The sequence below is a fragment of the Apostichopus japonicus genome, chromosome 2 (genome assembly GCF_037975245.1).
Source record: "Apostichopus japonicus isolate 1M-3 chromosome 2, ASM3797524v1, whole genome shotgun sequence".
Classification (NCBI taxonomy): Eukaryota; Metazoa; Echinodermata; class Holothuroidea; order Aspidochirotida; family Stichopodidae; genus Apostichopus; species Apostichopus japonicus.
This window is the reverse complement of record NC_092562.1, coordinates 16,133,691-16,153,606: the sequence shown is the minus strand read 5'-3', so window position 1 is coordinate 16,153,606 and position 19,916 is coordinate 16,133,691. Positions and strand designations below refer to the sequence as shown.

At 38.2% G+C, this 19,916-nt stretch overlaps 1 protein-coding gene across 3 annotated transcripts in view; it reads right to left on the bottom strand.

Annotated features, from left to right (window-relative positions):
• The window catches only part of LOC139979886 (uncharacterized), a 69,778-nt gene extending 59,784 nt beyond the window's left edge, over positions 1–9,994 (bottom strand). For all 3 annotated transcript variants that reach the window (XM_071991121.1, XM_071991078.1, XM_071991086.1), the window contains exon 1: positions 9,800–9,994. The gene's annotated coding sequence lies outside the window, so the exon portion shown is untranslated. The remainder of the gene's footprint in view (positions 1–9,799) is intronic.
• Positions 9,995–19,916: the final 9,922 nt, after the last annotated feature.

The following is a 19,916-nucleotide window of genomic DNA, read 5'->3' as shown; positions in this document are numbered from 1 at the left end:
GCAGTTTTTGGACCCAAGAAGGTTCGAATGATTGATTTTATAGCTTCAAATTGTTATCAATAAATCTGCTCACTAAAATTTTGCATCCTAGAGCATCTCTGGTGGGCCGGACGCAACCCTGCGGCGGGCCGGACTGTGGCCCGCGGGCCGTAGGTTGGACAACCCTGGTCTATTCGAACTGAATTTTGGTTTTGGTTTTTCCCTTTCTTTTTTTCCCCTTTTTTTTTAGTTCCCCTTTTGGTTACCCTTTGTTTTAGTTAAGACTTTTTTCTCTCTTTGCCTTTCTTTTCTGTCTTTCTTTTTTTTTTCCTTTGTTTTCCTGGGGCTGTTTTTCTTGTTTTTTGGTCTTTTTGTCTTTTTTTTCAGTTCAAAAACTGCCCTGTTATGAATATATACTATGATTCCTTTTTACTGTTAATGATTTAACGATCAGTCTTTGGCAATAATATCCCTCCCTTCTGTTAGGGAAATACAGTACGTACCTACAGTACAAGGTTGTGTAAAATGAATGCTCACTATGTTCAGTTTAACATCATGAGTTGGTAGGGTTACATTGTCAATTGAAGACCGTAAGCTTTCACTTTTCCTTTTGTTTTATCTGACATGTAGCGGCGATTTCGATTTAACCCAAATTGTAAATACATCCTGTTTCCCTTCCTCAGCTGATTTTATTGTGAAAATCTGTCTGTTCACAAGCTACACACTTTCACATTCACTATGTGTGACATGTATGATATCATGGGGAACGTGTTTATCTGAAATTGCTTGATGCATGCATAGATGCATATCAGTTTGCTTTGGTTTTCCTTGTGCACAGAAACACAAATTTTGGAGTAGTTCTGAGAGACAATCTTCACAAATCTGCAACGAAAATATAAACACTAAATCATCACCTGTATTAAGGCTGATGTCTCTGATGAAATGTTCTGAGAAAATGTTTGTCAGTTAATTTCAACAAACAAGCTTCAATTTAATACATGTAGATAAAAGGCAGTACCAGAATAATACCCTGTCCCTCTATATAGGGCCTATGCTTATGCCTGATCCCTCAAACCCAACCACCCACCCCCCCCCCAATGTCTGATTCAGTTTTGCATGTCGCAACAAAAAATATTGGAAGTTGATGTCATGCTTGGAATATTCACTGTGGCTCCTTGATCTTGGGGGTACCTGGCCTATAGACACTTGTGGCTACACCTTTGGGATAATCCAACATTGACAGCAGAGGTGGCAAACTGCTATCCTGATACTCTCAGAGGTTGCCTACAGCGATATGTATCAGGGACGTAGCCGGGGGGGAGCAGGGGGAGCGACCGCTCCCCCCCTTTCAGTGTCGAAAAAAATGTTTAAAAACTGTTGTTTTTTTAGCATGGTATTTTGTCAGTGCTCTTTTGATCTTGAATACTCGTCAGCTCCGTTAACTCAATTATAATCGTAGTAACATTCACGCCTACTGATTCAACTACTTACTTAGTTTGGCAGATGCAATTAGCTAAATTTAGCCTATAGCCTATTACAAGCCTACAGTTGGCCACTGCGTAATAAAATACATATTGCCTACCTAACCGCACTCTATGGAATGTCACAAACCGTATGCACAACAACGTCGACAACGTTCGTTCTCATCCTTTCTATGATTCGTCCTAAGTTGTTGCACGAACAGCATGTTATGAAGCTAAGCTAGCAATCGTACGTGATACGCACTTCCTATAAATAATTATTACACTGCAAATACACTGCGATAACGATATTTGTTTTTAGGCCACTGCATATCTGGCTATATTCCAAAATATGAAAGTTTATATTGTCCATCAGTTAAGTTGGTCAAATGTATTAAAGTCCAGACATTGGACAATAAACAAGAATCATCCTACTTGAAAAATTGTAAAAGAGCACTATGTTTGTCTTTCTGATATATTATGTAAAAGAACATGTAAAAGAATTCAAACAGGAAACAAAATCTGCTGATAATATGATATCATATGATCAGGGGCGTAGCCAGTATATAGCACTGTGGGCCCGGGCCTACACTTTTTTTGGCCAAGGTATCTTTTTTTAAAAACACCCATATTTCAAGTCCATAAGCTTGCTGGACGAGTTTAAGAGTCTAGACAGGAATAACTATTGAAATGAACGTAGCAAGAATATGGCTTAATTAGGTGACCTAGTCTTCTAATTTAGGCTGTCATTTCTATCGCGTGCCGTTTCATTCAACACTCTACCCGCCGAAAAAGATTATAGGATCCGATCTTGTCAGTGTTGTAACATCTAGTTAAGAACCTGTTTAAGCAGATAATATTTCAGTTGAGAAAACAGTTGAGAAATTTGAATCAGATGGCAATCGTCGGATAGCTCTCGCCTTCTCTTATTAGGCTAACTTCAAAGACAATTACTGGCTATAGTTGTATCTAAGACATTTCTGGCCTATCTATATATGTAACTACAAGTATCAGCAGTTGAAAATTAAGACTACTCTGTGCATGTACCTTGCTAATTTTAAATACATTATGTATTATTGAATTATGTACTATCTTAACTCGTTTGTTTTTTTGGTTGAAAAGTGATATTGAATGAGGTGTCTCAAGTTAGCAAGAGGCCATGGAACCAGCATGAACACTCGGGAAGGGCCGTTTCCGGCCATCTGGGGGGTTTGTAAAACCAAAAATTTTCTTGTATGCTCCGCGCCAACCGATGGTGGCGCTGCGCTCAGATAGTCGTGCCTAAATTTTTGAAAATCGATATCAATCGCAAAAAGTGCTCCCCCCCTTTCAAATTCCTGGCTACGTCACTGATATGTATGTATGTATGAACAGTACAAACAGACACAATAGGGTGATTGTACTTTACAGTAGAAACACTGTGACATAGCTTTCTTTGTGTTGTATAATCCATGTCAATATATAACACGTTATTCAACCCTGAAGAGGATTAATACATGTACTGATCAAAACGTCTACCGTATATATTGTATTTGGTTCGACTGGAATAGCTGTCTCATCTGATGGTCATCTTGTAGAGCAAGACTCTACAGTTTCATGATGATGGTTCTTGACAGAGGGAGAAGGGGGGAGGAAGGCCATTGGTTTCTAGAGGAGGGCGGAGGTTTAGAAGCTAGTAGGAATATAACATATCCATATTGCTCAAAACATATATGGTTGTGATTTGTTTAATGTAATTCACTCAACGATCACTAATAACCAATTAGCGATAATTAATTACTCCTTTTTTGTTCTTACACAATTCTAATGTAAACACTCTTGTTACAATAAGTATTTAACCAGATGAAAGTCCAACAGAGTGAGACACTGATTTCAAATAAGAAAAAATTAATCATTATCCTCTGAAATGAAAATGAAATTTTATAAGCAAACAAACTACGTTGCAACGTTGTTCGGATCCAAGAAAACTGCTGCGCTGAATACTCATTTGAGTCAATATTGATTCCTTGCCAATAAATGACAATGGGCTAAATGCTACTGTGTTGGTTGATACCGTATGTATCTTTCATCAGTAAACATATATTGTATATTGATCTGTCTATATCTTCAGTGTCTTGTAATTGTTGTTTAACTTTAACAACAACTACAAGTGGTAATCCTAATCAATTGGGCCAAAGGTCACATCAACATGATCAGTCACCTGTGTCTGCAACCTTTTGCCTCCATTCCTCTAAGGTATGTGTGATGTACCTATGCAGTACATTGAAATAAATCAGCCTTACCAAATGTAATAACTTTTAAAATTTACCACAGTACAGTATACATGTAGTGCCCTATAGATATGTGTGCAACGAATCCTTCACATTTTAATCCTAGAGTCGACTTGATATAAAATGGTGCATTATTTTCATACATGTGCCAAAGTTCATCTTCAAGTGCCACCAGCAATTTCATTTGCTTAATAAAGGCTAACATGTTCTAAACTCTGGGGGCATGGCTAGTCACCTCAATACCATTTCACTGCCAGACCAAACCATGAGAATTTACTTCCATGGCCTAGCTAATCCTGAAATGCTTTGAAAAGTTTTCACTTTGCACATTTGACAACATCTCCAAAGCAACAGAAAGCAGACTTGAGTCATGAAATTAATGCCTTGGCTTTTATGTATCCATAAATATTTCAAGCACTTGTGTGTCTGACCACAAGTTTGACTTACTGCTCTTTAATTCCTTACCCCTCCCCTCCCCCACCCTCCCCATATGGTACCTCAAGTGTCCTATTAAGGATCCCATACTATCAGATTAATGGAGTATGTATCTTCCACTATGTCTTAAAGCAGGATTCATAGTTTCATGCTCAATATTGAGTTTAAAGTGACATGGCAGTTATTTTATCATTGATAAGATCTTTAGCAACAAACACACACTGAGGTCTTTGCTTATGTCAATAATACCACAAGTCCTCCTTGTAATATAATTTTGGGAGGGGGGAGGAGTATATATGCCTATTTCTTGACCTTATGGTCAAACAAACAAAAGATAACAATAGAGTAACACACTATAACATCACACCTGGGGCGATATTTTGGAATAAGGGAGAAGTCTTCTTTTACGTCACTTGCTCGGGAATTCTTCTTGAAGAGTATTCCTGTAGTAGACTGGACCCTTGACTTGTCCTTAAAACTTCAAACTGCTCTATACTCTCCAGCTGTAAGTTACTGACAGAGATAGAAGACTCCTGTGTGTGTGTTTGTTCCTTGATGACATTTATATGAATACCTTAAATTCTTGATCAACAGAGTAAGTGTGCCCCCGAGTCTATTATTGTACTAGATACTGTAAAGCTATGAGTGCAAATAACCATTTAACTATATGGAGGATGGAGGCAGTAGGGTTCACTTGCTGAATTACAAATCATACATGTTACTATCTCATGCAGACTCTTGTATAGAATATTGCTGTAGTGATCTAGAAACAGAGAGCCTTGGGCAGCATCAAATTTTAAAGGAGCTTAACAACGAAGTAATTAATGTATTTTATCACAAATATTACGATAAGTACCTTCTTGATACATCTACAGTACTGTACAACAATTATTTTTTTTACCTGTATCCTTTAAGGGTTTTCTGATTGTCTCAAACTTCTTCAAGGAGACACAAACCATTGGTCTAAGTTGTGATAGCGATAACTGTTACGAACAATTTTCCCTTTCAAACTACGACATATCTTATTCCACTTCGGAGATATCATAGTAATTATGCTTATTCACACACAGAGACGTCTTGAATAGGACACAACACAACATAACTTTATAGCTTGCATTCTTAATGTATTACAATGGTTATACTTTCTGTAATAGACACGCCTTTTAGAAAAAAATGCTGTATCTATCATATTCAAGATGATAAATCGTGATGACTGGTTTTGTTTTCAGTATCAACGATGTTTATATATTAACCTTCAATATTATGGAAAAAAAAGAAACAAACAATTGAGAAAAGTAAAAGGCCTCACTACTTAGAGACCTAAGACATCCCATACTAACCAACTGGCAGACAGTGACATGGCATAAATTGCAAATTTTATTATTTAAAATATTGAGGTTATAAACATGACACTATGCTGGTATTGTTTTTAGTGTCAACAAAAACAATGGCGATCTTTATCGAAATGTATACTAGGCTCAAGACGATGGTTGGGTTTAATACTCCTGCCTAATCCTGCCAACCAAACGTATCCATTCAGGTTGCTACGACAACAGCCAGTTTTTCTTTAGACTGTTAAGTTGTGTGTATTGAAGCATGAACTTTGGCAGACATATTGTCTTCACAGTATATCACAGCAAAGCAATATAGACTAGAAGAGCAAACTTAGATCATATTATTATGTTTATGTTTGGTAGTAAAGAACTTTATTACTGTTGTAACTTGTTATTTTTATTTATCTTAGTGTTATATTTATTAATGTAAACAGCACTGTGCAGTATATTAAGTAGGCCAGGGTTATAGCTAGGAGATTGTGAGTGCTGGTTAAATAAATTTGCGAAGCGTAGCGAGCGAAGCTCTCGCATCTCACGGCCGGGGGTCCAGGGGCCCGATTAAGGGCCTCTGGTGGGGTCCAGGGGCAAATAACAGAAAAATGTGACGTTATTATCATGTTTTACGGCAAGGGAAAGATAAATTTGTTACTTTTGTTGTATTTCACAAGCATTTTACTAATTTTTGTGCTGGCCAGTGGACTGTTTATTCACTTCCAATGCCGGCCGGCAGGCGTGAGTGGCGGTTACCACTGGCCGCCGCCGGCCGGCGTGGCTATAACCCTGAAGTAGGCCTAGTTTAAGGGACATCACATAATGGTGTATAACTTTCTGTATTCTGTGTATACATGTCAGTCTCAAGAGGCTCAACACCTCAATATCCTTGATAAAGTTATACAGTACAGTAAAAATGCATAAATAACGTCTAAAACTGTAACCCTATCTGACTTCTGCGTGATTACTCTACAGGCCCAGCCATGTACCTGCCGCCCTTTATCGGGGACCTCCTCTAACTGACCACTTTACATCCATTATCTCTTCCAGATTTTGCAAGAGATCTACAGATTTTCAAGATAATTACATTTACCTACATAATATTGTAGCTGGCCAGTTTTCTGTTAGTTATTTTTGTCTTATTTTCTCACTCTTGTTGAAATTCAAAATTGTTAAATATCTGGAAAGTTCCTTCTAGGCCCAAATAGCAAATGACGTCCCTCATCCATCTGGACCAATTGTTTAATATTAATCCATTGGTTTATAAATTTTTCTCAGATTCTAGATACAACGGAAAAGTTATCCTTATCAGAATGTAACAAACTTGAGCCTAATGCTACACAGTCAGAAAGGAACTCCAATCTATATTACGAAGAGCAAACCGTCATGCAACAATGAAGGTTTGACAGATTGTCAGACAAAGAAACCATATTGGCTGAAGTGATTAGGGAATAGATGGCCAGCATGATCTAATGCATACGAGATGAAATTCTAAAGTCAAGGTAAAGTCAATGATTGATGAGAATCCTCCAGGAATATGTTTGCTTAAAGCAGCTCTCATGGAGATCACTTTCACAAATTTATAGATGCTTTTTGACGCTGAAATACCAATCACTAACTTGACGTTACCAGTCAAATTTCATTTAAATTTAAGGTTAGGGTTACAGAACTTGACAAATTTTGGATTTTTCACATTTTATGTTTCCTTGAAAAAATTTCCTACGAATATTTTTGTTTCCTTGAAAAATAGAACCAATTACTGTTGAGACCAGATGGAATCATTAGGTGGAAACATTGTGTTCTATTCAATGCTACTTTACTGAGTTCTAATACAAATGTACTATATACTGTAGATCGCTGGCTCATCACCCGTCTCGTTTGAAATTTGCAAAATGAAGTGAGAGCAAAATAATTTGACATTCCAAACTTGGATATATTTGCATTTTGATTGATATACTGATAGGAAGTGCCTTGGCAACCAAATTATGGTCAATTATAGCAAATTGTTAATTTATTATTAGCTCATTAACTTGGCTAATTTGTGAAGAAACATGAAAATGTGATTGTCGCAGTTTGAGCAACTGCATATTATTTTGAGGTACAGTAATACTGATTAGGGTTTAGTGAAATAAATGCCAGTTATTTTATGGATGATTATTTTGCAATCAGTCAACAAGGGTGAATTAATAATAGTTGAAACCATCAGTTGTAGTCACTTACATATATACATTTCTAGGCTGTATGAAGAAATGTATGGTATAGACACTAATTATGGGTTAGGGCATATACCACTACATAATATCAATGGATATGTCACTGCCTGATATACTTTACCAGTAAAAAACAGTGTCTTAGATGATAAATGTTATCATTCAGATCACTCAAAATGTTTAAGTGGAAGAAAGAATTAAAAAAACAGCTCTAACAATTGTGGATGAAATTCTGGCAGATGGTTAAACTAACTCTTTGCCAAAAGTTGTCTCAAACTACCAACTACCACAAAAAAAACCTACTACATAGACTATACTGTACAGGTTCAGGGACACAATTAGTTATTGAAACTGTTACACACTATAACATAAACCACACTATGACTTCATTCTTACTGCACAGTTTTTACTAATGCAATTTTCATTTGGACAAAAATTGGTACAAAAACTTATCTTCTGATTCAAATCTACATGGAAATGTTTTTGTTTTCCAAATCTGAACAACTCTGCTGAAATATATAATTTACTGGTTGGCTTCTGTATTGGAATATTGTGCAGTGAAATTTAAATCTTTCAACCTGAAAGTATCTTTGCAGATTTATATACGGTCAAAATAATCACCATCAAGTTAGCTCTATACAAATCTACATAAAAAGTAAATTGGGTAAAGTTGTGGTCACATGATGCAGTATTCCTGTATATATGGCTTCTTGATTATATAAAGAAATGAATATAATTAGTCTCCTATTTGCTTAGCATTGATCTTAATAAGATGCCAATACCAAACAAACTGTGTTTATGGAATATTCACTGCAATGTACAATGAGAAATAATTTGACTGACCCAATTACACATTTGCTATCAATCTATTATTATTTTAGGCCACTGGATTGCATGTAAAATCATGTGGATAGCTTCATTCCATGATGCTTAATGTTGGCTTAGCCAATAATCTCTCTGTTGAAGTGTTTCAAAGAATTAGTTTGAGTCAACCGATTATGAATGAAGGCATGATGTTCTACGGATTAATGAAAGTAAGAAAAGCCCTGCCTGTAAATGATACTAGATGGCAAATAGCTTCATTGCGTTGGTTTCTTGAACACAAGCCAATGACATCAATGTTAGCCTGTGGCAGACCAGTTGTTTCTGTAGGCCTATAGCCAAAATTTGAAGCATGGCCTACTCAACTTTGTTGATTACTTTAAAATATATCAAAAAGTGTGTCGATGTGACCACTCTGTTTTGACTTCAGTTTACTTTAGTTTAGTCCACAGACTATTCATACACCTCTTCGAAAAAGCATAGCTCTTGAAGTTACTCCTACAACTAGGCTTTATTTTGTAATGTATTGTAAAGCCTACGCCTGGGCCTAGGCTAGGTCCAACCCTAGCTTAAGTTAATGTTGAAACTTCATGTTTCCAATGTTAGATTTATTTCTTGACATGTTAAGCTTAGGGCCGTGGCTATTCTTACGACTAGTCGTAACAATTATTTATAAACTATTCTTACGACAAAGGGCGAATTCAAGCGCAGTAAAGTAAATAAAGCAACTGCGCATGTAGTAGGGGTAACCCTAACTTTAACCCTAAACCCCAATCCTTACCCTAACCCTAACCGGAAATTACTGTTACTCCTGGTCGTAAAAAATAGTACTCCTGTCATAAAAATAGCAACTGCGCATGTGTAATCGGAAATTATTCTTACGAACAGTCGTAAGAATAGCCACTTTGTAAGCTTAGCCTAGGCTAATCCTATTCCTAACTTAGGCTTGTTAAGTAGCCTGAATCATGACCACGAGACTTTTGAAAATGATACTTTTGATATTGAAGTTAACCTGTATCATACTAGAAGTAGGCTAGCTAATGTATGATACACTGGAGGTAAAGCCACCATGTGGAGTAACTGGTGAAACGTACTCCTTCACTTCAGCCTAGCCTAAGCTATACTCTAGCATGGGCAATATGTGCACACACACTAACCGTCCATTCATGCGTCGTTAAATAGGGTGGGTTCTAATTTTCATTTAGCGTAAATGGATAGTATATTTGACCACTGATTGGAATTACACCAGCGGTGAAATCGACGGTCGACAATTCTGACACTTTTCTTATTCTTTTTACCTTCGTTTTCGCTGTATTAATTCCAAATCATGTTTCGCAGTGATAATCCGAAAATATCCAAGGTACAGTCATCACCGGTATCCCTAATATTCGCTAGAAATTACTATACTTGTGACCCGCACACTACTCCATACAAATAATCCATTGCATTGCTTTACATGTCTATCGTCGTAATTCCATATACGTCACTATGCTTTCTTTCTCTTCGGTGGATCACGTAGGGTGTCTACACACAAAACACTCTTCTAGTAATATACAGTTGTGTACAAAGCCCATTACACATTTTTCTGTACGCATTTCACTGATTTTGGCGCTGTTCACTTTTATAATATTCGGATTATTGAATGTGAATTCTTTTGAAATTTTTCCTTCGAAACTTAAACTAGTCAAAATGCTGTCGAGTTGAAGTTTTCTCTTCACCCTGTTAGGTGTTTTAAACTAAGAAAGGATATTGTTACAGTTATCTGAGCGTACTGCTTATTAATGACCATGTCTATTCAATAAAGAAGTTTTCAGTGTGATGTTTTGTTGGTTCATTATGCAAAAGATTTTATTACCATATTTAAGAAATGCCATCGATACACATGGTGACCGATGTCAGTTTCCTTATAGGAAGGGGGTTTCCTGTACTGGGATGCCGTCCTCACATGAGTCCATACTATTGCTCTAACTCTGAAACATGAAAACACAAGCATACCCAAAGTCTTTTTCTTGATTTTTCCAGTGCTTTTATTACCGTATGTACCTTATTAGTTCCTGAGTCATGATTTAAATACCCTTGTAGAGGATCCCTGGATTATGCACTGGCTGGCTGATTTCATGAAAGGGTGGTCAAGGCAAATTAAATTGAAAGAGGGTTTATACAACAAATCAACATGAAATCAACATTGGGGTCCCCCAGGGATATCCATTATCTGCATTGTTATGTACAATTTACACTGACGAAATAAGATCGCGATCTAATTGTTCTGTCATCAAATATGCAGACGACACAGCAATATCTGTTAAAATATATAAATCTTCACTATAATGCTCCGTACGCTTCTTGTATAAAGATATGTTTATTCTAGGTGACTTCAATATTGACATGTTAAATGGAAATAACACCATAGTTGGAATAATGTTTTATGTCATTTTCAGTCTGAAGCAACTTGTTAAGTGCCCAACTATAGAGTGACGTAAAATTCTACTACCTTAATAGATCATGTGTATACTATGTATATAAACAAGGAGATGATTGATAATATTATACTGTTCCTCAAGTCATAGGCGTAGGAGCCCAATTTTATTTAGGTTGGGGGGGGGGAGGGGGCTGTAATGACTTGCTCGCAAAATATAACCAAAATTTTCCGCGTTCAACATCATAATGTACATATCTTAAATGCATGCATAGGTTATTACATCGCATGCCAAATACATACAATCATTTGCCGTGTTATTACCCTTCCATATTGGTTATACTTTTGGGGAAGTCGTTACAATAATAACGATAATAATAATATCAGTTTAACCATTGAAAAACACATTCCAATTTATTTTTCTTTCAGTAGGTGTCCAAAAAATTCTCAGCATTTTGGCCGAATTTTCACAAAAATATTTGGTTGGGGGCTGCAGCCCCCCCCCCCCCCCCTCTAGCCCCGCCTCCTACGCCTACATGTGCCTCAAGTTAGAATCAGTGATCATTTTCTTTTATTCTACTTGCCGATATAAACAAAAACGTGAAAGTAATAATAATCACCATCTAATGATGTACCAAAATACAAATAACATTATCAAAGAAGCTTTCTTTTTTACGAGATCTTATAGTTGCTGCAACTGGGAAAACGTTTTTGTAGAAAATGACCAACTTGATGAGGCCCTAAAAGTCTGGGAAAGTATTGTTAATAAGCACAGTCAATAAACACACGCCAACGGAAAAGCAAAAGAGTTAAAAGAAAACTCTCACCAGAACGGTTCAATAAAATAATAAAATAAGCGATTCCAATTAACAGATAATGCAAAGAATACTGTCGCAGAATCGGAGGTATATCGGTTCTGGAGAAACAAAACCACAGCCCTTGTTCGACATTCTAAAAGGAATTACTTTAAACATGTTATTTCTAAGATGCAAAACGATGCCAATTGAAAGCTATTTGGCAATTAATAAGAAAAGTCCAACCAAAAATATATGTGCATTCAGAAAAGTGGATCTAATGTCTTAAATGTTAATGGTGACGATATCACTGATGAAAATGGTATAGCAAATGCATTTAATACCCATTTTCACTTCCGTTTCGAAAAGGTACATAGGCGAACAAGTATATCACAAAAACGAAAGTCTTGAATCCAATTGATTCAAAACTACCAACGACATCTGATTTAATATTCCTGACGCGATATCGCAAGAGTTTGTTTGTATGTATGTATGTATGTATGTATGTGTGTATGTATGTATGTATGTATGTATGTATATTAGATCCTCCTGCAAGCAGGAACTCGCGAAGAAGCCTAATTGGCTTATCAAAGCCGCAAGCTGACCGAAGTCAGTCTCTCACATTCATATTTAACGTCCATGATTATGAATTGTTAATTGTCAACAACCCTTTAACTGGACGACATACATTAATCTGGGAGTGACTCGAACCGGGGACCTTATGATTGAAAGGCACCGGTGTTAACCACTGAGCTAACACTCCACTGTTTATAAGTATATGAACAGTTTAGACGTCACAAAGGCCACAGGTATGGACGGAATTAGTTCTAACATTCTTAAGATAGGTGCTCCATATATTACTCCAAGTCTCACGCATGTAATTAACTTAAGCATATTACCTAAAAATGTATTCCCGTCCAACTGGAAATTAGCAAAAGTAGTTTCCATTTTTGTAAATGGATCGCTTCTCGGTATATGAGCAATTATAGACCTTATTTCCATATTACCGGTTGTATCCAAAATTCCTGGAAAAGCATGTACATAAAGCTTTATATGAATATATTAATTGATATCAGATTCTAATATATAGCTTAATTAGGTTTTAGGGCTAATCACTTATGCGAAACGGCAATGCTAAAAATGTGATAGATAAATGGATGAAAGTTATTGACAATGCGAACATGGTTGGATCAATTTTACTGGATCTTAGAAAAGCATTCGATCTCGTTGATCATGATATTCTACTGCAAAAATTTAAAAATGTACAAATTTTCTTAAACTGCTTCTCGGTGGTTCCATTCGAAAACAAAGTGTGTATATGTCAATGCTATTCAAATCACATGTCAGTATGTAGTGGTGTTCCTCAGGGATACATTATTTTTCTTTTATTTCTCTTCCAAACTGAGGGCCTCGGGGAAGATAAACTCTGGCTTACCGAGTCACCCTCATTAAATCAAGTTTAATAAAAAAATTAAGTGGGTATACTGTCCCTTGAAATCCGGGATAACATGATCCATATGAGTTCAGCTACTCTCGTCGTTCCTGGTCCAATTTTAGCGGACTACGGGGTGGTAGATTTTACTTTCAGGTCCCCTATTTTTCTGAGTAAATGCAGGTCGATGGTTGAATCCATTAATTTTGGCGAATTTAACTCATAAACCAACTAGAGGTGAACTCATTGATTGAGACGAACTGAAAATAATGAAAATAAAAATTGAAAATAACATTGGAAATAGCTTTGAAAATTGAAAGTAATAATAATAGAGGTAAAAACTGAATTTAAATTTGTTTGAATTTAATTGAAAATATTAAGAAGAGTTGAAAATAATATCAATGCGTCAAATTACGTTCTATAAGCATATACAAACACATTCTCCTGCACGGTGAAGCCATAGCTGTATAGCTACCGGTACTTCGGTACTAGTCAAGGGTAAGCAATATGCATCCTTCATAACCCATCCCCACCACCACCCCATCATACCAGACGCACCCGCCCTTATGTGTTAACTAGCCCATTTAAGGCTATATATATATCTAAAAATAATCAAGACCAGTGGCGGACTGGCCACATGGGCATTTGGGAAATGCCCGGTGGCCCGATGGGCCGGTGGGCTGGAGAGCCTGGTAAAAATTACAGCCCATTTTCACAGTAGATAATAGAATACAGACGGGCTTTGTAGAAATATATTTTTAACTGTGGGAATCAGTCATGTAAAGACTGTCCTTGATCTCTGCTGCTACAAGGTGCTCCCCAAGTTGAACCTTTCCCCCGATGCTTACAAGAGCATTGGGGTTGCCTACAAGCTGCTGCTAACGCTACCTGTGTCACAAGTGGCATGTGAACGTTCTTTCTCTGCCTTGAAGAGAATCAAAAACCGTTTGAAGAAGTACAATGACACAAGAACATCTTGAGGCATTCATGTTGATATCTGTGGAAATAGGGATCTTGGCCAAACTTGACACTAAAATATCATTGATGGTGTGGCTGTCAGAAGCAGCGAACTGCGTAGGCTCCTACTCTCGTAGACATGATGTGCTCGTGTTAATGAACATATATCTTTTAGTGGATTTTATTAGGTTTTTTCAATTCTCCAAGCATGTTGTCACAAAATGCTTGAAAAACTTATTAAAATCCAGTCTAAAACATATATTTTGTCTATTTTTGTTTACGTTTTTAACTTTCCTTAGCTTAATCAAGTGTTGCTTCTGGAAATTATTTTGGGGTCTTTTTTAAAGGATTATTGTAACCTACAAAATTAAAAAATATAGCACCATTTTGCATCTAGGCATTCCTTAACTTCAAAAAATCTCAATGGGGAGGGGGACCCCCCTCCCCCAGGACGGCGATCACTAGTAAGTAACATATCAATGAATAATGGGCCGGTCTAGGTTAAAAAGGCCCGGGCCGGTTTTAAGACCCAGTCCTTCCCTGATCAAGACCCAACAGCTGCAAAGATAAACAGCAAACTTGGAAGTCACTATAGACTGCATGGGAATGTTGGAAAAGGAAACTGGTGCGTGGTCATAGTGAAAGTCCTGCAAAGGCCGTGGAAACTGGAAACGAGGAACAGGAAACACAATGTATGTGCAGTTACGCAAAGCAAACCACTGTTATCTAGCCTGTTTTTTATATATATATATATATTTTTTATAGAAATAAATATCAGTCAGTGAGCAATTCGAATGGCTTTTTAAAGTCCACAATAGCTATCGTGAAATTCATAACATGCGTGAGGAAGTTATAATACTACACCATAACTATCGTGGATCAACATTACCAATATCCACCTTAGCTATCTTTGATTTCAACGAGAATCGAAATATTCCCTTATACATCGACACACTGTGAGAGCGTGATCATGACGACGATGGTATGCCCCTCCCCCCCCACCCCAGTGAGTTTATCACGAGTCTCCTTGGAAAGGGAATAAATATTACACATAATCTTGACTCGTTTTGGTTGTTTTTATATAGATTTATAAGAACTATGTTTCAACCTTTTTAATGCATGTGAGTGTTTTTTATGTGTTTTCTTGTTGTTGTTTGTTGTTAAGGGGGGGGGGGGGAAGGGGCGTTCTTAATTTGTAAACGACGTTTACACATTGTCGGAGTGGCCTCCATATATTTCAGACAATTATGTTTTGCTGCTGTTGTTAATTTTGTTGTTCTTGTTGCAAGTTTCGTTGTTATAGTACCGTAGTAAGTTCGGAGAAGTGCAATCCAACCAAATCTCAGGTCAGCAGAGATTTTAAAGAAAATAGGGGAACCAACGCAAAAGCTTTTTGAATACTAGGATCTATCTGGGGAAGTTTCCATGACCGATTTGGTATTATTATATGCGGGTATATTAAATTACTGTTGTGTGGAGAACGTTGTCTCGAGTTTCTGTGGAGTGTTGCACGTGTCATGAAACCGGGCAACGAAAGCACACTTTGTGAAAACTGCGTTACGAGCATGTATGTAAGAATATGTAAAGGACGAACGATACCGTGTATATACAAGATATAGTCTTTGAATGCTGGTGCCTGCATGGTAGATTAATAGCATGCACTATTTGTGGAGCATCGTTTATAACTGTTGTAGTATATGAAACTGATAAAGTATAGAAAAAATAAAGTTCAAAAGGAGCATTTTTGCAAGTGTAGAAAGTCTTCAAAATAGCAATTTAACTGTCTACTGAGTGATGAAAATAACTGTAGGCTTCAGTCATTCCTTATACCACCGTCACAGCCGGCAGTTCCGCGCATAGCTATAAGCTATTGATCAGGCAGAAAGTTTTTACTATTTATTTCCTTCACCGCGTCACCATGCGCAGCCCCTGAAAGTACAGGAGCCTGAAAGGTGGGTTTGGTGGGACGCAGTACCGCCTTACAAGATGTCCACTCCTTTTCTCTCTCTCTCACTCACTCACTCACTCACTCACTCACTCACTCACTCACTCACTCACTCACTCACTCACTCACTCACTCACTCACTCACTCACTCACTCACTCACTCACTCACTCACTCACTCACTCACTCACTCACTCACTCACTCACTCACTCACTCACTCACTCACTCACTCACTCACTCACTCACTCACTCTCTCTCACTCACTCACTCACTCACTCACTCACTCACTCACTCACTCACTCACTCACTCACTCACTAATTAAATTAATAGAATCTCCCCGTACCCGTCCCCGTCCCCGCCCCCCCTCCCCCACCATTTGGCCTTTGACTGTGGATATCTGAATACCCAGGCGCTCTTTTCAGAGTTGGTAAAGTATCTATTAATTTTTTTTATAACTCTAGCCATTAATTTGTATGTGACTCTCATGTCTCTTTGAGAAAGTTCATAATAAATAAAAAACAAACAAACAATACCACTGACATTGCTGCATGTAAATAATTAGATGGCAGCAGTTAAGAACGAATGTCTCCGAATTTCAGTAAGCGTTAAGATTTCAATCCCAAACAAATATGTTATGGTTACAAACAATGTCAACTAATCGAACACGGAAATGAGATTGAATAAGTTCAATGATAAATCGATCTCCTTAACAGTAGAGCTCCATATCTGGGTGTCTATTGAGGTACAAAACATTCTCGTCAAGCCCAAATCATGAATGGACTTGGGTGAATTTGGGGCCCATTTATATTGCTGCACCGAGGCCAGGTTTACCCTTCCTACAGCAATACCGACAACTGATATGAGGTAAAGAAAGAAAAACTCTACATCGAACATGGAATATTTAGATGGAGGGGAAGCCCCCACCCCCCCTCCCTCCATGCTTCACATTGGTCCCGACTGGATGCAGAGCGACTCTATATCGTTTACATGATACCAAGTCCACGTCATCACACACTACATCACCTACGGTACACCTCAAGGGCGTAGGAACCGGGGGGCTGGGGGGGCCAGCCCCCAGTGAAAAATATGGTGGGCGGAAGTATCGTTCCGCCCCCCCCCCCCGCTCCGCAAGTCAGAAACCCCTTTTTCATTTCCAAATGAGAAAAAAATCTCATTTGAAGCACCAAATTGCATCTAAGGCCAGGTGAAAATGCAAGATTCTTTACAAAATGGAGTGGGTGTTGAAGTGTGCTATATTGCACCAAATTGCATCTGAGGCCACCTGGAAATGCAAAAAAAATCCAAAGGGGAGGGGGACACCCCCTCCCCTTAGACCCCTCCCCCAGACCGGTCATCAGTCTTCAGCCCCCCACTCAAAAGTACCTTCCTACGCCACTGGTACACCTGCCTATATACTTACTGTATAAGCTAAGAATGAAATTCCAACGCACAATGTAAAACATGATATGTTTTCATGTTCCAGTCTCTCAGTGCTATAGTGCTTGCAGAGTTCTCGTTAGATTGACAAATAACATTTATGCTACTATACATAACATGATATGATATTGATCTGAGCCTCGGAAAATAAGTTAGTACCGGGGAAAATACAATTATTTGTTGGCCCAAGTGGTTGTGAATAATGATTGGGAGGGTTTGACGGAGTCTGCCAGTGGTGTGCTGTCTAAGAGTAACATTTTTAATTATATAGTCATAGCTGAGTCTGGTATATGAGTACAAGAGTCATATTCAGAACTTTAGCACGTTTGAGCCTCGAGTCATAGTGCCGTATTATAAAGGCGAGGCCGTACACGGGAGCCGCAGCCAATTAAGCTCTCCCTCCGGCCTACATAGATCAACACTACAAAAGATGGGCGATATGATTTACGGTATAATATCGTATGCGATAAGCATTACGATAGTTTCATCGCGATCGATCTATGTGTATACCTGAGATTCAATTATATTGTAATGAAGTACAAACACTGCCGCTATGGGCGTAATGTTTGAGGAATTTAACGATCTCTGGTATATGTCATTAGTATTAATTTTTTAATAGGTTATGCTGAAGGGGTCCCCACTATCACCTGTCCAGCCTTTCCTCCTCCCCTCCCCTCACCTGGCCTATATGGCCCGTCCCATCCCTCTCCCCAAGCTTAATTCTAAATTCCACGGGACTGATTGAGGTCAGAGCATGAACCTATATGGTAGGGGCGTCTTGGGCCTGCAGTAGTGGTCTTATTCTTCCCCGACTTAACGAAGGAGGTGGGAGCGCCCCCCCCCCCGATCAATGTCACTATATCTATTGAAAATTTCCGTACAACCGTAAATTGATATAAATGTATTCAAACTATAATGAGGAACTTATAGAAAGTATAATTTCAAATTCAACTCGGAATATGAGTGGATAGAGAAAGTTATCTGGACCTTGTATGTCTATGTTCGATACATCTGTAATATTTCCTTATAGGGGGGGGTGGGAGGAAATACTTAGTTTGCAGCAGTGACGTAGCCAGGAATTTGAAAGGGGGGAGCACTTTTTGCGATTGATATGGATTTACAAAGTTGTATGCACAACTATCTGAGCGGAGCGCCACCATCGGTTGGCGCGGAGCGTACAAGAAAATTTTTGGTTTTACAAACCCCCCAGATGGCCGGAAACGGCCCTTCCCGAGTGTTCATTCTGGTTCCCTGGCCTCTTGCTAACTTGAGACACCTCATTCAATATCACTTGTAAACCCAAAAAACAAACGATTGAAAATAGTACGTAATTCAATACAAGGGCGTAGGAACCGGGGGGGGCTGGGGGGGCGCCAGCCCCCCAGTGAAAAATGTGGAGGGGCGGAAGTATCATTCCGCCCCCCCCCCCCTCTCCGCAAGTCAGAAAACCCCTTTTTCATTTCCAAATGAGAAAAAAAAATCTCATTTGGAGCACCAAATTGCATCTAAGGCCAGGTGAAATACAAAATTAAGTTTACAAAATGGAGTGGGTGTTGAAGTGTGCTATATTGCACCAAATTGCATCTGAGGCCACCTGGAAATGCAAAAAATTCCAAAGGGGAGGGGGACACCCCCTCCCCTTAGACCCCTCCCCCAGGCCGGCCATCAGTCTTCAGCCCCCCCCCCCACTCAAAAGTACCTTCCTACGCCACTGATTCAATACTACATAATGTATTAAAATTAGCAAGGTATATGTACAGAGTATGTCTTACTTTTCAACTTCTGATACTTGTAGATACAAAGATAGGCCAGAAATGTCTGTGATACAACTATAGCCAGTAATTGTCTTTGATACAACTGCAGCTAGTAAATGTTTAAGTTAGCCTAATAAGAGAAGGCGAGAGCTATCCGACGATTGCCATCTGATGCAAATTTCTCAACTGTTTTCTCAACTGACATATTATCTGCGTAAACGGGTTCTTAACTACATGTTAAAAAACTGACAAGATCGGATCCTAGTCTTTTTCGGCGGATAGAGTGTTGAATGAAACAGCACGCGATAGAAATGACAGCCTAGATGACAGAAGAATAGGTCACCTAATATAGCCATATTCTTGCTACGTTCATTTCAATAGTTTTTCCTGTCTATAGACTCTTAAACTCGTCCAGCAAGCTTATGGATTTGAATTATGGGTGTTTTAAAAAAAAGATAACTTGGCCAAAACAAATGTAGGCCCGGGCCTACAGTGCTACATACTGGCTACGCCCCTGATCATATGATATCATTATCAGCAGATTTTGTATCCTGTTTAAATTCTTTTACATGTTCTTTTGCATAATATATCAGAAAGACAAACATAGTGCTCTTTTACAATTTTTCCAGTAGGATGATTCTTGTTTATTGTCCAATGTCTGGACTTTAATACATTTGACG